The sequence below is a fragment of the Schistocerca piceifrons genome, chromosome 1 (genome assembly GCF_021461385.2).
Source record: "Schistocerca piceifrons isolate TAMUIC-IGC-003096 chromosome 1, iqSchPice1.1, whole genome shotgun sequence".
In the NCBI taxonomy this organism is placed as follows: Eukaryota; Metazoa; Arthropoda; class Insecta; order Orthoptera; family Acrididae; genus Schistocerca; species Schistocerca piceifrons.
The window spans coordinates 676,711,206-676,723,985 of NC_060138.1; the positions used below are offsets into that span (position 1 = coordinate 676,711,206).

Here is a 12,780-nt window from a genome sequence, read left to right on the forward strand (position 1 = left end):
GCAGAAGCATGAGACGAGTTTCAATATCAGCTGAACGTTTGTCGTGCATCCGGCGGAGGCCATATTGCACATCTGTGAAAGGCAGATGAAAATTAATCCTAAACGTAAATGTAAAAATAACCCCAAGTTTATGTACATGCATCTAAAAGATATATCCTTAAAAATTGGAAGGTTGATCCGAAAAAAAAGTTGTGATCTTATGCCTAAGTTAAAATTTTCCTCGTGTGTGGGACTCAGGGCAGAACAGGAATAGCGCGGCACGACGGGACTGTGGCCTTTTGTAAAACGCAGAGTGCTGCAACCTATTACACTGACGAGTAACTATGTCTCTGAATGGAATGGCAGGAGCGGCAGCCATTTTAACATAGTTTGGAGCGTAATGTTTAAATGATCGTTTATCCTTCAGATTTACAGTTACCTTTTATAACTTTTGGAGAATTTCTAAGTAAGTTAAGTCGCTGAGAGTTAATTGTGCTCCCATGAATGTCACATAACCTCAAAGTGCATGCCATTCACTATACGTTACTCACGTAATACGTTTAAACCCGTCAGTTATTAGGCTCCATACAATTTGTTAAGCTGAAACGCGCTCTTGGGACGGAACGGAACGTGGTTGAATGAGACAGCGTCCCGTTCTGTGCCATCAGTTTTGCATTCAAACTGTATATTTCCTTTTTCCACGTTGCTTGTTCAGATGGTACGAAAGACCATGGAAATGGCAGTTTCAGCCATTTTGTTGTCTGAAATGGGATTTTTAAAACCTGAGGAGTTTAACGTAATCAGATCAATGTTGGAAAGACATTTTCATAAAGCTAAGAATAGTGCTATAGGGCTGATAAATCACACGCGAAACTAAGAAAAGTTTTCACTGCGGAATAACTGTCTTATTAGCAGAATGGACTACAGGATGCTGTTGCAAGCACAGAACAGAAGAAATAGTTTAGACAAAGATCAAAAATGCCAGGACGAGGAAGTTAGCTGAAAAAGAATCATTTGAGGGAATAAAATCTAAAAAGCCCAACTGTACACAAAAAACAAAAGAAAGGAGATGAAAGGCCTTAAGAAGAATAACAGGAAGAAGAGAAGAAAGAGAGTGAATCAGTGGCAGAGGAAATTGAATGTATCTGCTTTCGTGACTTTTACTCCATTTATTATGTAGGCTGCGTGGCCCATAAGAAGTGTTTCAAGTGGGCACACAATTCGTATGCTGGCATAGACAGTGAGGATGAAGAAGAAATAGTGATTTGCGAATACCATCAGAAAGACTAGTAGTTAGTAGTTTGATGGTTGCTAAGCGTTAAAAGTAACTGCACCTTTTTCAAAATGGCATTAAAATATTTTCTTATTCTTAATAATGATTTTTTGAAGCCCGTATCCCACAGCCTAAATTATTCATCAAGCAACTTTATGCCTTAGTTTTAAGATGATATTACCAATAATTTCAGCGTTTATACAATAATTTCGACATATAAGCTGTAATATCACCTAATCCTTTTCTACCCCGTGGGTGGAGCACAACGGGAAATATGTAATCATCTCTTTCAAAAAATATAAAAAATGCAAAACACATAATTGTAAGTAATTTTCAAGCAAGGTACATTATGTAATACTACAAAGTGATTTTTTTATGCCTGAACAAGACTTTTCATATGTTCCCCTATTTACAAAAACAATTAAACATTGAGTATCATGTTCCACCCCGAGTTCCCCTGTACATCCACCAAGAGGATACAGTCGTGAAATCGGATTAATCTTTAGAAGCACGCTGTATGAAGTACGGATGGCCGGGGTGGTCAGAACTTCCTAAAGATGTTCTATTTGAAATTACAGTTTTTTTCAAAAATGATACCTGACGAACTGTATTATATGCTTCTAGACAGTTTATAATAAATTATAGGACTTCCCCTGAAGCTCTTCTGGGAACAACTTGTTCCAATTTTGAGGCGATCCTCGAGACACACACGGATGGGATTATTGGAAGAACATTTTCCAAGAAGATACATAAGGCGTTTGGCTTCTACTACCGAGCTAAAATGTAGCCTTAACTTTCCGCAACTGTTCTTCACTGCATATGAAGGACATCTGTCAGCGAAATCCAAGTTCTCGGAATGTTTTTCTAGTCTGTCAGAAGCGAAGCTGTGACACAGTAACCGTTTTAAAATATCTCAATAATGGTATCGTCCATCACAGATTTCACATTTATTTACATATATCTAATGGATACCGGGGGCTATAACACTTTACACAGAACCGTATTTGTGAAGCTCGTGTCCGTACTATTTGCACGAAAGCGCTCCATATTGTGTCACCAATAATTTTATTTACCAGCCAAGACACGTTTCAGAGACTTAGGTCCGTCTTCTCGTCACAAGCTTGGTGTTTAACCCGTTACCATAGCTCAAATGAACACAACGCCATTAGATGTTATGGGACATTTCAAGAACATACGGAACCACGCTGCTGCTACGGTCGCAGGTTCGAATCCTGCCTCTAGCATGTATGTGTGTGGTGTCCTTAGGTTAGTTAGGTTTAAGTAGTTCTAAGTCTAGGGGACTGATGACCTCAGATGTTAAGTCCCATAGTGCTTAGGGCCGTTTGAACCATTTTTTCAAGAACATACAATAACATTACATTTACAATATAAGTAAAGCGCATGTTAGGAGTTGCTGGATGAACGACGGTAGTTCTGTCTACTTTGCTCTGTGTATTACCTATCTGAGTCCTGGAGGAGAACTTCACACTTTTAAACTTACTGTGGTAAGTCCAAAGGTAGTAAAATGTTTTCGGTAAATTATAGTTCTCAAATATTCAAACAGAAAGATAGAGTGAAATGAGAACAGAGATGTCATTATAACTGCAATACCATCTGCACAGATCTGGAGATAGCTTAACAATAATGTACAGTATGTAATGGAATGAATATAACAATGTCTCGCTACCATATTTAAGTAACTAATGCACAAAATTTTGTAGCTGTTTGTGAAATAAATAATGTAAACACTTCCATGCAGGAAGGGGTAGATTATGAAACGATTTTTCTGTAAATTATGTTCCGTTTCTAAGGTGGATACACACCGTGTCAATTAGGTTGAGGAAGTACAGAGTTCTTGTGTTGTATGTATGTTAACCGGGGACCTGGAAACGACGGAGAGGCTCCGTCCCCACCACAGCCACAGCGGTCCGCAACCCCCGACGACTACCGCAGTCCACTTCACCGCTCCGCCGCCCCATTCCGAACCCAGGGTGTAACCCCTATGTTTGCGTGATAGAGTAATGGTGGTGTAAGCGTACGTGGAGAACTTGTTTGCGCAGCAATCGTAGCTAAGGCGGAATAAGGGGAACCAGCCCGCATTCGCCGAGGCAGATGGAAAACCGCCGAAAAACCATCCACAGACTGGCCGGCTCACCGGGCCTCGACACAAGTCCGCCGGGCGGATACGTGCCGGGAACCAGGTGCTCCTTCCCACTCCGGAAAGTCGTGCGTTAGGCCGCTCGGCTAACCGACAAGAGTCCTTGCTGGAGCCCTTTATTGTTCTGTGTAACATAACAACTTTGGTTTGTGATGCCTGTGATTCCAGTTCTCCCAAAAATATCCATTTTGAAGATTTTTAGGAGAATATAATACATGAAAAGTGTTTTCAGTTACAGAGACTGTACAATAAGTAACGCAACATTTTTTTTTTTTTTTCTGAAAGCGGGTTGATTTTATTCAGAATTCCAATATACAACGTTACTCCCCACTCTTCTGGCTACAAAACCCTATTTTACAGCATACTCTCCGTTCAGTGTGATAGCCTTCCGCTACCATATTTGGAGGGGTTGTATGCCCGCATGGTACCGCACTATTGGTCGACGTCGGAGCCAACTTCTTGCTGTGTCAATAAACTCCTCATCGTCCACGTACTGCTGCCCGCGGAGTGAATCATTCACTGGTCCAAACAGATGGAAATCAGAAGGAGCGAGGCCCAGGCTGTAAGGTGGATGAGGGAGAACATTTCAATGAAATTTTGTGGGCTCTTTTCGGGTACGCATATTTGTGTGAGGCCTTGTGTCGTCATGGAGGAGGAAAAATTCTTTTGTATTTTTTTGGCAACGAACTCGCAGAAGTCGTTTCATCAATTTACTGATGGTAACATATTACACTTCCGAGCTGATGGTTGCACCATGAGGGAGGACGTCAAACAGAATAATCCCTTCAGACTCCCAGAAGACTGTCGCCATGACCTGACCAGCTGAAGATGTGGCTTTGAATTTTTTATCCGGAGGAGAGGTGGTGTGGTGCCACTCAATGGATTGCCATTTCTTTCCGGTTAGAAGTGATGAATCCATCTTTCGTTGCCTGTGTCGATGATCTACAAAAAATTGTCACGATCAGCCTCGTAACATGCAAGCAATTCGATACAGATGGTCCGTTGTTCTTTATAGTCTTCTGCTTGATGGCGAAGAACCTAGCAGGCACACACCTCTGAGTATCCTAACTGATGTACGAGTGTTTTAGTATTGCCGACAGAGACGTCCAGTTGTGCAGCGAGGTGTTTGATTGTGATCCGTCGACAACCTGGAATGATAGTGTCCAAACATTCCAGCATTGCAAGTGGCACATCTGTGTGAGACCAGCCGGCATGCAAGAGATCAGGCAGGTTTGAGCGACCTTGTCGCGATTATGACTTTCGCCTCGCCCAATTACTCATCGTGCTTTTGTTCATTGCCAGGTCCACGTTGTCATTCTGCAAGCCCCTATGAATATCTGCGATGCTCTGGTTTTCCGCCTAAAGAAAGTCAATGACAGATCTCTGCTTCGAACGCACCTCCATTACAGACGCCACTTTGAAGGCTATGTATAGTGCTGCCACCTGTCGAAACTCCATGCAACTATAGGGGCTGAAGCGAAAATATTCGACGATGCCCCCACAACAAATGCCACATCTTTCCAACCGAAAGTGGCCGTGAAAAAAATGGTGCCGCATTACTTATTGAACGCCCCTCCTATAGGTTCCCGTTTCACCCAGATGCAACTCCTGTCAGGCTGTGTTTGTTAATTCGAAATACTGACATATACTGTTCTACCTGGTCTCAAATCCTATTCTAGTTAGTCCAGTGTTCAAGTATCCACTGCTACATTTTCATACGGATAAACGACAATATTGTCACAATATACAGGGTGGTCGGAAATTCCCGTTACAAAATTCCAGGACATGTAGAGGATAGTGAGTACATAAAATTTTGAGTAAGAACCCATGTCCGGTCTACGACAGTTTCATTTCAAATGTGTACCTCGTCAACGTCTGCTTAGGGCAAGAGAAACGTCTCAGAGTTCCCTGTCCTGGTAAGCAACAGGGTAGACAAAAATGTTCGAATGTGTGTGAAATCTTATGGGACTTAACTGCTAAGGTCATCAGTCCCTGCGCTTACACACTACTTAACCTAATTTATCCTAAAGACAAACACACACACCCATGCCCGAGGGAGGACTCGAACCTCCGCCGGTACCAGCCGCACAGTCCATGACTGCAGTGCCTTAGACCGCTCGGCTAATCCCGCGTGGCAGGGTACACACGACGACGTGTACTACATCAAACAATCCCCAGATGTCACTTATTGTCCGCTTTGCTGTGAGACCGAGTCTCAATACCTGTGCTTCACCGATAGAGGAAACATGGTGCAGTACACGTTTGCGGGATACACAGACATGCTCCTTGTATTTGGCGAAGCTGGAGGTAACGGAAGAGCTGCCAGTCGGCTGTATCACGAACGTTTTCCATACCGTTACACTCCATCACACAAACTGTTTGCCCAAGTGTCACAACGGCTACAACAAACGAGTACCTTCAACGTGAGTAGGCAGGACTGTGGTGATCCACGGCGACGCCGCACTCCCGAATTTGAAGAAGGTGTACTGCATCGCATTGCACCCTGTACATAAAACCGTGGCCATTCACAACAGCTTCCTATCACGCATCGCCGGCCGTTGTGGCCGAGCAGTTCTAGGCGCTTCAGTCCGGAACCGCGCTGCTGCTACGGTCGCAGGTTCGAATCCTGCCTCGGGCATGGATGTGTGTGATGTCCTTAGGTTAGTTAGGTTTAAGTAGTTCTAAGTCTAGGGTACTGATGACCTCAGATGTTAAGTCCCATAGTGCTCAGAGCCATTTGAACCATTTTTATCACGCATCAATGAACAGATACAGGGCCTGTATGGTTTCCAAGGAAATGTTATACCATTATTCTCGCAAAATAGTGGCAATTTCAGGTGACGATGACGTAGATGGACGCGCCCTTCACTCAAAAGTAGACCACAAAGGCTCAGATCTGGTGACTGTGGTGGCCAAGGGAGATGCGATATTTCATCCTCGTGCTCACAAAACAAGCCCTGGGCGATGTGAGAAGTGTGGAAAATGGCCCTGTCGTCTTAGAAATCAACATCATCTTTGAAGAACAAATATTGTACTGTAGGATCGACCTGATCAGTGAAAATAGTCACAGCAGAAGCGCCACTTTGCAGAGCAACCATGGAGCCCGTGGAATACCACTATATGGCTGCTCAAATCATCACCGAATCTCCGCGATGTAACACTCTTGGGACTATTCTCGGCCGGTAGATGGATTCAGTGTGAAACAAGAATCATCCAAGCAAATGACTTCCTTTAGTTGTCCATAGTCCAGGTTTTACGGCTTCAGCAACACGTGGTCTTTTAAAGGTATTTGCATCACTGAGAGGTGATTTTAGAATATCTGTTTTGGAGCACCCTTCGTGTTTTGGTGCTGATAGGGTTCGCGAGTGTGACCACATTAGTTCTGCAGTGACTTTTGCAGCTGTCTTCTTTTTTGTCATAATCCCCTTCAATGATCGTCCATCATGGTCACTCAGCACACACTTTCGTCCGCGATGTGACTTCCGCTTTCCCTGTATGCAGTATAAATCTTCAGTACGGTGCCTCCTGAAATATCAAACACTTCGGCTACCTTGGTTACGGGGGCACTCACAATACGGGCACCACGGCGGGATTCACCTAACCCCGACATAACGCATTCATAGCTACACAGAACACTGTTCTGACCATTATTGACATTTGCAACATGTTGAGGACGTCGTATAGACGCCGTTCTTGGTCAAATACGACAGCGCAAACTGCAAGCTTGGCTGCCATCTGCATTTATTTTCAAGCATGCATTTCTTGCGGTTTTACTATATTCTTGTCCAATTCCTGTACGATGGCTGCAGCACACTGTTCGCAAAGTCTTTTTTTGGGTACAGATTACCTAAACTGTTTGCCTATGGAGTACCGTCTCAGTTGTGCAACTGAATTCGTGATATCCTGTCAGACGTTTTACAGTTCATACTAAATGATGGAAAGTCATCGAGTAAAACGGAAGTGATATCTGGATTTTCCCAAGGAAACGATATAGACTATCTGTTTTTCCTGCAACATCCTTACAAGATTTTCAGACTGTCTCTGATCACCCTGAAGAAGTTTCCCGAACCACTGTTACACTTTGGTATGGGGGATACAGGCATTTTACGACCCTAGGAGCGCGTCTCGGAAATCTTTAGATGTATTCGTGTATTTTCGTGACTACTCCAGACAGTAGAATGATACCTGTACTCTAGAATTGGTCACACGAACCTTTTGTGTGCGATTTTCATTACAGATGCATTCCATTTTTCCAGAACGCTTCCAATAAATCTACATATTCCATCCACCTTCCCTAAAAGTGATTTCACGTGATGGTTCTATTTCATATTGCACCTTTGTATACCGTTAAATAACACGATGTGACGTTCTCAAAATGTCCACCACTAGTCTTGAAGTCAGATGCTATCAGGATCTTTCTGTTAGTATAGTTATTATCGGATCCAGCTGTCATGTGAAAAATGCATCACGCAAATTGGACTAAATTAAAAACTTTTTTTCAGTGGTTCTTCAAAATCACACTCTGTTATAAATGTAACGTTCTGTTATGTTTCAATATCTAACGGCGATGCATCCATGGTTCTGTGAAATGAGTTGTGACTACCAGTGTACTATTATAATACACTATACTAAACTCCTTTGAACAGGCCTTGGAAGGCCCAACGGTACCGACCGGCCGCCGTGTCATCCTCAGATCACAGGCGTCACTGAATGCGGATATGGAGGAGCATGTGGTCAGCACACCTCTCTCCCGGCCGTATGTCAGTTTACGAGACCGGAGCCGCTACTTCTCAATCAAGTAGCTCCTCAGTTTGCCTCACAAAGTCTGAGTGCACACCGCTTGCCAACAACGCTCGGCAGACCGGATGGTCACCCACCCAAGTGCTAGCCCAGCCCGACAGCGCTTAACTTCGGTGATCTGACGAGAACCGGTGTTACCACTGCGACAAGTCCGTTGGCATACTATTATAATATATACTATGAAAATTATGAAAGACTTTACGGTTTTATAAGCGTTTGTGCTTTTCAGGGGTAGAAAGAGTATTCGCGTGGCAGTCATATCTGTTGCCTGATAAGGTTGGATTCTGCAAATTACCTTACACAAGCAAGTCAGAGCTGCAAATACTTTTGGTCCTTTTACATGCATCGCTTCGTTTCAACATGTCATGCCCCTTCTCATGCCTAGTTAATGTGGATGTCTAGTATTCCGAACTTCTCTCTATCTTTCATGTAACAAGCACGCCCCTTACATTCATGTGGTATTCAAATAACATGCAAGACACAAATTTAAAATTTTCACCTGATATAACATGATTTTTAATGTTTTACAAAGTATTTGATAGTAACTGTAGTACTTATTGAACTGATCCACTCGTCCGCCAACCTACATCGTGGGAAAGCGAGTGTTTTCTTGGTCTCATGAACTACTTACGAGTTGGAGAAAATTGAAGTTACTAGCGATCACTGAATGAAAATACTTTCAACGATAAGAGCGCTTAATCAGCATACCCTAGTTGAATGCAATCGCTGACCTAGCAAAATGACGCATAAAAATTATCATAAATTAGGCGGAAACATGTTTTTTTCCCCTTCACTGATGCTTGGATACTAGTGCTTTTATAAGCCGAGATTTTGTTTAATTTATTCCAATGAAGGATCATTTCCCGCTGTGGAAGTACAACGTTCTTGCGCCGGCAGAAAGTTATATCGCAGGATGCAAACCTACAGAGCGCGGAGCTTTACTCCTGAATAGGCGGTTCTGTTCTGAACGCAGCGGGTGGCCCCTGGCAGGGTATGCTGTACCGCCGCCCACTCCGGCCTCCCAGCCGCTGTTGCGAAGTTGGTGGCAGCCGCGGCTTGTTCCTCTTGTAGAGTGAGCTACAGCAGAACCTAGACCGGAGTAGCACTAATTAAAACATAATGAAGGCTTGCAAGCTATTTTGGTATTCTAGTTCCTCGCGTTTGAGAACCACCGGGGTGATCTTGCTCAATTATACAACTAATATCTATTACTAGCGTGAGTTTCTTCATTCCCGTACAAGTAAAGTTTAACCTGATAGAACTGTACGAAAAGTATCGGACCTCATCCGCAGGATGATGCTCTAAACGCCAAGTCAAATGAAAACGAGACAGATGGGGAAAAAAGTAAGTGAACAGTTTATTCTTTCAAAAGCAGTCGCTGTTACTATTAATAGTTTTAACCCGCTATGAGACAAGACAATCAACGCATTCATGTAAAATTGGTTGTGGATTCCTGCGGAAACATGATTGTACCCGGGCGTGCATCTCTCCGTCTGAAGCAAATCGATGGCCGCGACTGTCCTCCTCAGAGTTCCAAAAATATGTAAATCACATGGGGAGAAATCAGGACTGTATGGAAGACATGTAAGGGCTCCCAGAAGAAACTTCTACATCGCTGACGAAACAACCTGCCAACAAAACGCCCGCCCACATGTTGCCAAGTTTGTGTCGATTACGCTGCAGAAGTTTCGCTGGGAACCCCTTACACATCTTTCGTGTAGTTAACAGCTCTCCAATGAGATTTCCATGTTTTTGGAGCCCTGAAGAAAGACAGTCGTTGCCATATATTTGCTTCGGACGAAGAGGTGCACTGCCAGCTACAATCATAGTTCCGTAGGATACCGCAAACATTTTTTCCATGAAGGCATTGACCGTATTGCCTCACAGTGGGATAAATGTATTAAGAGTAACGGAGATTATTTTTGAAATAACTGTTTAATTACTTTTTTATATCTGTCGCATTTGCATTTCATGTATATAGCGTAAAAATTAATAAAACCGACGAACTGCAAGGATGGATTTCTGACCGGGAATGGAGGAAAAACATGTCACATAAACATGTGTACGGAAATACATCGTTACCACGGTAGACGGCGCTGACGAATAAAAGCTCCTCTGACCAGCTGCCGTGTGTTCATTGTGTTTACGGGTTGTGCGATTGATGCAGAGCACTGTAAGCAACAGAATGACCTAGCACTAGTGTAGGGAACAAGCAGAGATAGTGTTTCTGTCGGCCACGCAGACGGAAACGGTCGGGAGGCAGATCACGGTCCTCCAGACCTGTTGTATGCACAGTCCGTAGCCTCCATTCTCGTTCGTCTGTGTGAAAGGTCCCAGATCACGCAAACGCTCAGAAAGGGCTAGAAATGTTGGGTGGCGTAGTTGATGTCTGCGAGGGTTCTTGTTTTGGTATAGTAGTGTTGTCTCTCGCCTCTTTCCATTTGCTTGACCGTACACAAACACCATCTCGGCTTGATCCCGACATAAATACCGCACCATTCTACTGCTTACAGTAGGCTGAGTCAATCACACAGCCTGCAACACACAAGGAACACACGGCACGTCGTAAGAAGAACTTTCATTCGTCAACGCCATCTACCGTGCCAACAATCCATTTCCGGACACATGTTCATAGCATCCTTTTTCCTCCATTCTCAGTCAGAAATACGTCCGTGCAGTTTGTCGGTTTCATTTATGTTCTCCCTGTATAATCATACACTACTGGCCATTAAAATTGCTACACCAAGAAGAAATGCAGATGATAAACGGGTATTCATTGGATAAATACATTATACTAGAACTGGCATGTGATTGCATTTTCACGCAATTTGGGTCTATAGATCCTGAGAAATCAGTACCCAGAACAACCACTGGCCGTAATAACGGCCTTGATACGTCTGGGCATTGAGTCAAGCAGAGCTTGGATGGTGTGTACAGGTACAGCTGCCCGTTCAGCATCAACACGATACCACAGTTCATCAAGAGTAGTGACTGGCGTATTGTGACGAGCCAGTTGCTTGGCCACCATTGACCAGACGTTTTCAATTGGAGGGAGATCTGGAGAATGTGCTGGCCAGGGCAGCAGTCGAACATTTGCTGTATCCAGAAAGGCCCGTACAGGACCCGCAACATGCGGTCGTGCATTATCCTGCTCAAATGTAGGGTTTCGCAGGGATCGAATGAAGGGTAGAGCCACGGGTCGTAACACATCTGAAATGTAGCGTCCAATGTTCAAAGTGCCGTCAATGCGAACAAGAGGTGACCGAGACGTGTAACCAATGGCACCCCATACCATCACACCGGGTGATACACCAGTATGGCGATGACGAATACACGCTTCCAAAGTGCGTTCACCGCGATGTCACCAAACACGGATGCGACCATCATGATGCTGTGAACAGAACCTGGATTCATCCTAAAAAATGACGTTTTGCCATTCGTGTACCCAGGTTCGTCAATGAGTACACCATCACAGGCGCTCCTGTCTGTGATGCAGCGTCAAGGGTAACCACAGTCATGGTCTCCGAGCTGAGAGTCCATGCTGCTGCAGACGTCCTCGAACTGTTCGTGCAGATGGTTGTTGTCTTCCAAACGTCCCCATCTGTTGACTCAGGGTTCGAGACGTGGCTGCACGATCCGTTACAGCCATGCGGATAAGATGCCTGTCATCTCGACTGCTGGTGATACGAGGACGTTGGGATCCAGCACGACGTTCCGTATTACCCTCCTGAAACCACGGATTCCATATTCTGCTAACAGTCATTGGATCTCGACCAACGCGAACAGCAATGTCGCGATAAGATAAACCGCAATCGCAATAGGCTACAATCCGACCTTTATCAAAGCCGGAAACGTGATGGTACGCATTTCTCCTCCTTACGCGAGGCATCACAACAACGTTTCACCAGGCAACGCCCGTCAACTGCTGTTTGTTGTAGGTGTCGCCACCGGCGCCAACCTTGTGTGAATGCTTTGAAAAACTAAACATTTGCATATCACAGCATCTTCTTCCTGTCGGTTAAATTTCGCGTCTGTAGCACGTCATCTTCGTGGTGTAGCAATTTTAATGGCCAGCAGTGTATTTTGCTAACGCCTCAAATCCGAGGGTGTCCTTCATTAGATGCAACTACAATTGAAGTACTAGTGACTTGTTTCCGCTAGAGTAACTGACAGCTATCTCTGTTTCATAACCTATGTCTCCCGTCTGAGATAGCTTGCTGAGACGCTGGCAACCATGGCAACGGCAGAAAGGTTGCAGAGTTCATTGTGTCGACTTGACACTGATCCCTGCTTCAAGTAATTACTATGGCTTTCCCCTCCTCCACTCCTCATCAATAATAATAAAGCGTGTGACGAGGGCCTCCCGTCGGGTAGACCGCTCGCCTGGTGCAAGTCTTTCGATTTGACGCCACTTCGGCGACTTGCTCGTCGATGGGGATGAAATGATGAGTAGGACAACACAACACCCAGTCCCTGAGCGGAGAAAATCTCCGACCCAGCCGGGAATCGAACCCGGGCCCTTAGGATTGACAGTCTGTCGCGCTGACCACTCAGCTACCGGGGGCGGAGA

At 44.5% G+C, this 12,780-nt stretch overlaps 1 pseudogene; it reads right to left on the minus strand.

The window, feature by feature from the left end:
• Positions 1-8,251: 8,251 nt before the first annotated feature.
• On the minus strand, positions 8,252-8,369 carry LOC124722812 (annotated as a pseudogene).
• Between the last annotated feature and the right edge of the window lie 4,411 nt (positions 8,370-12,780).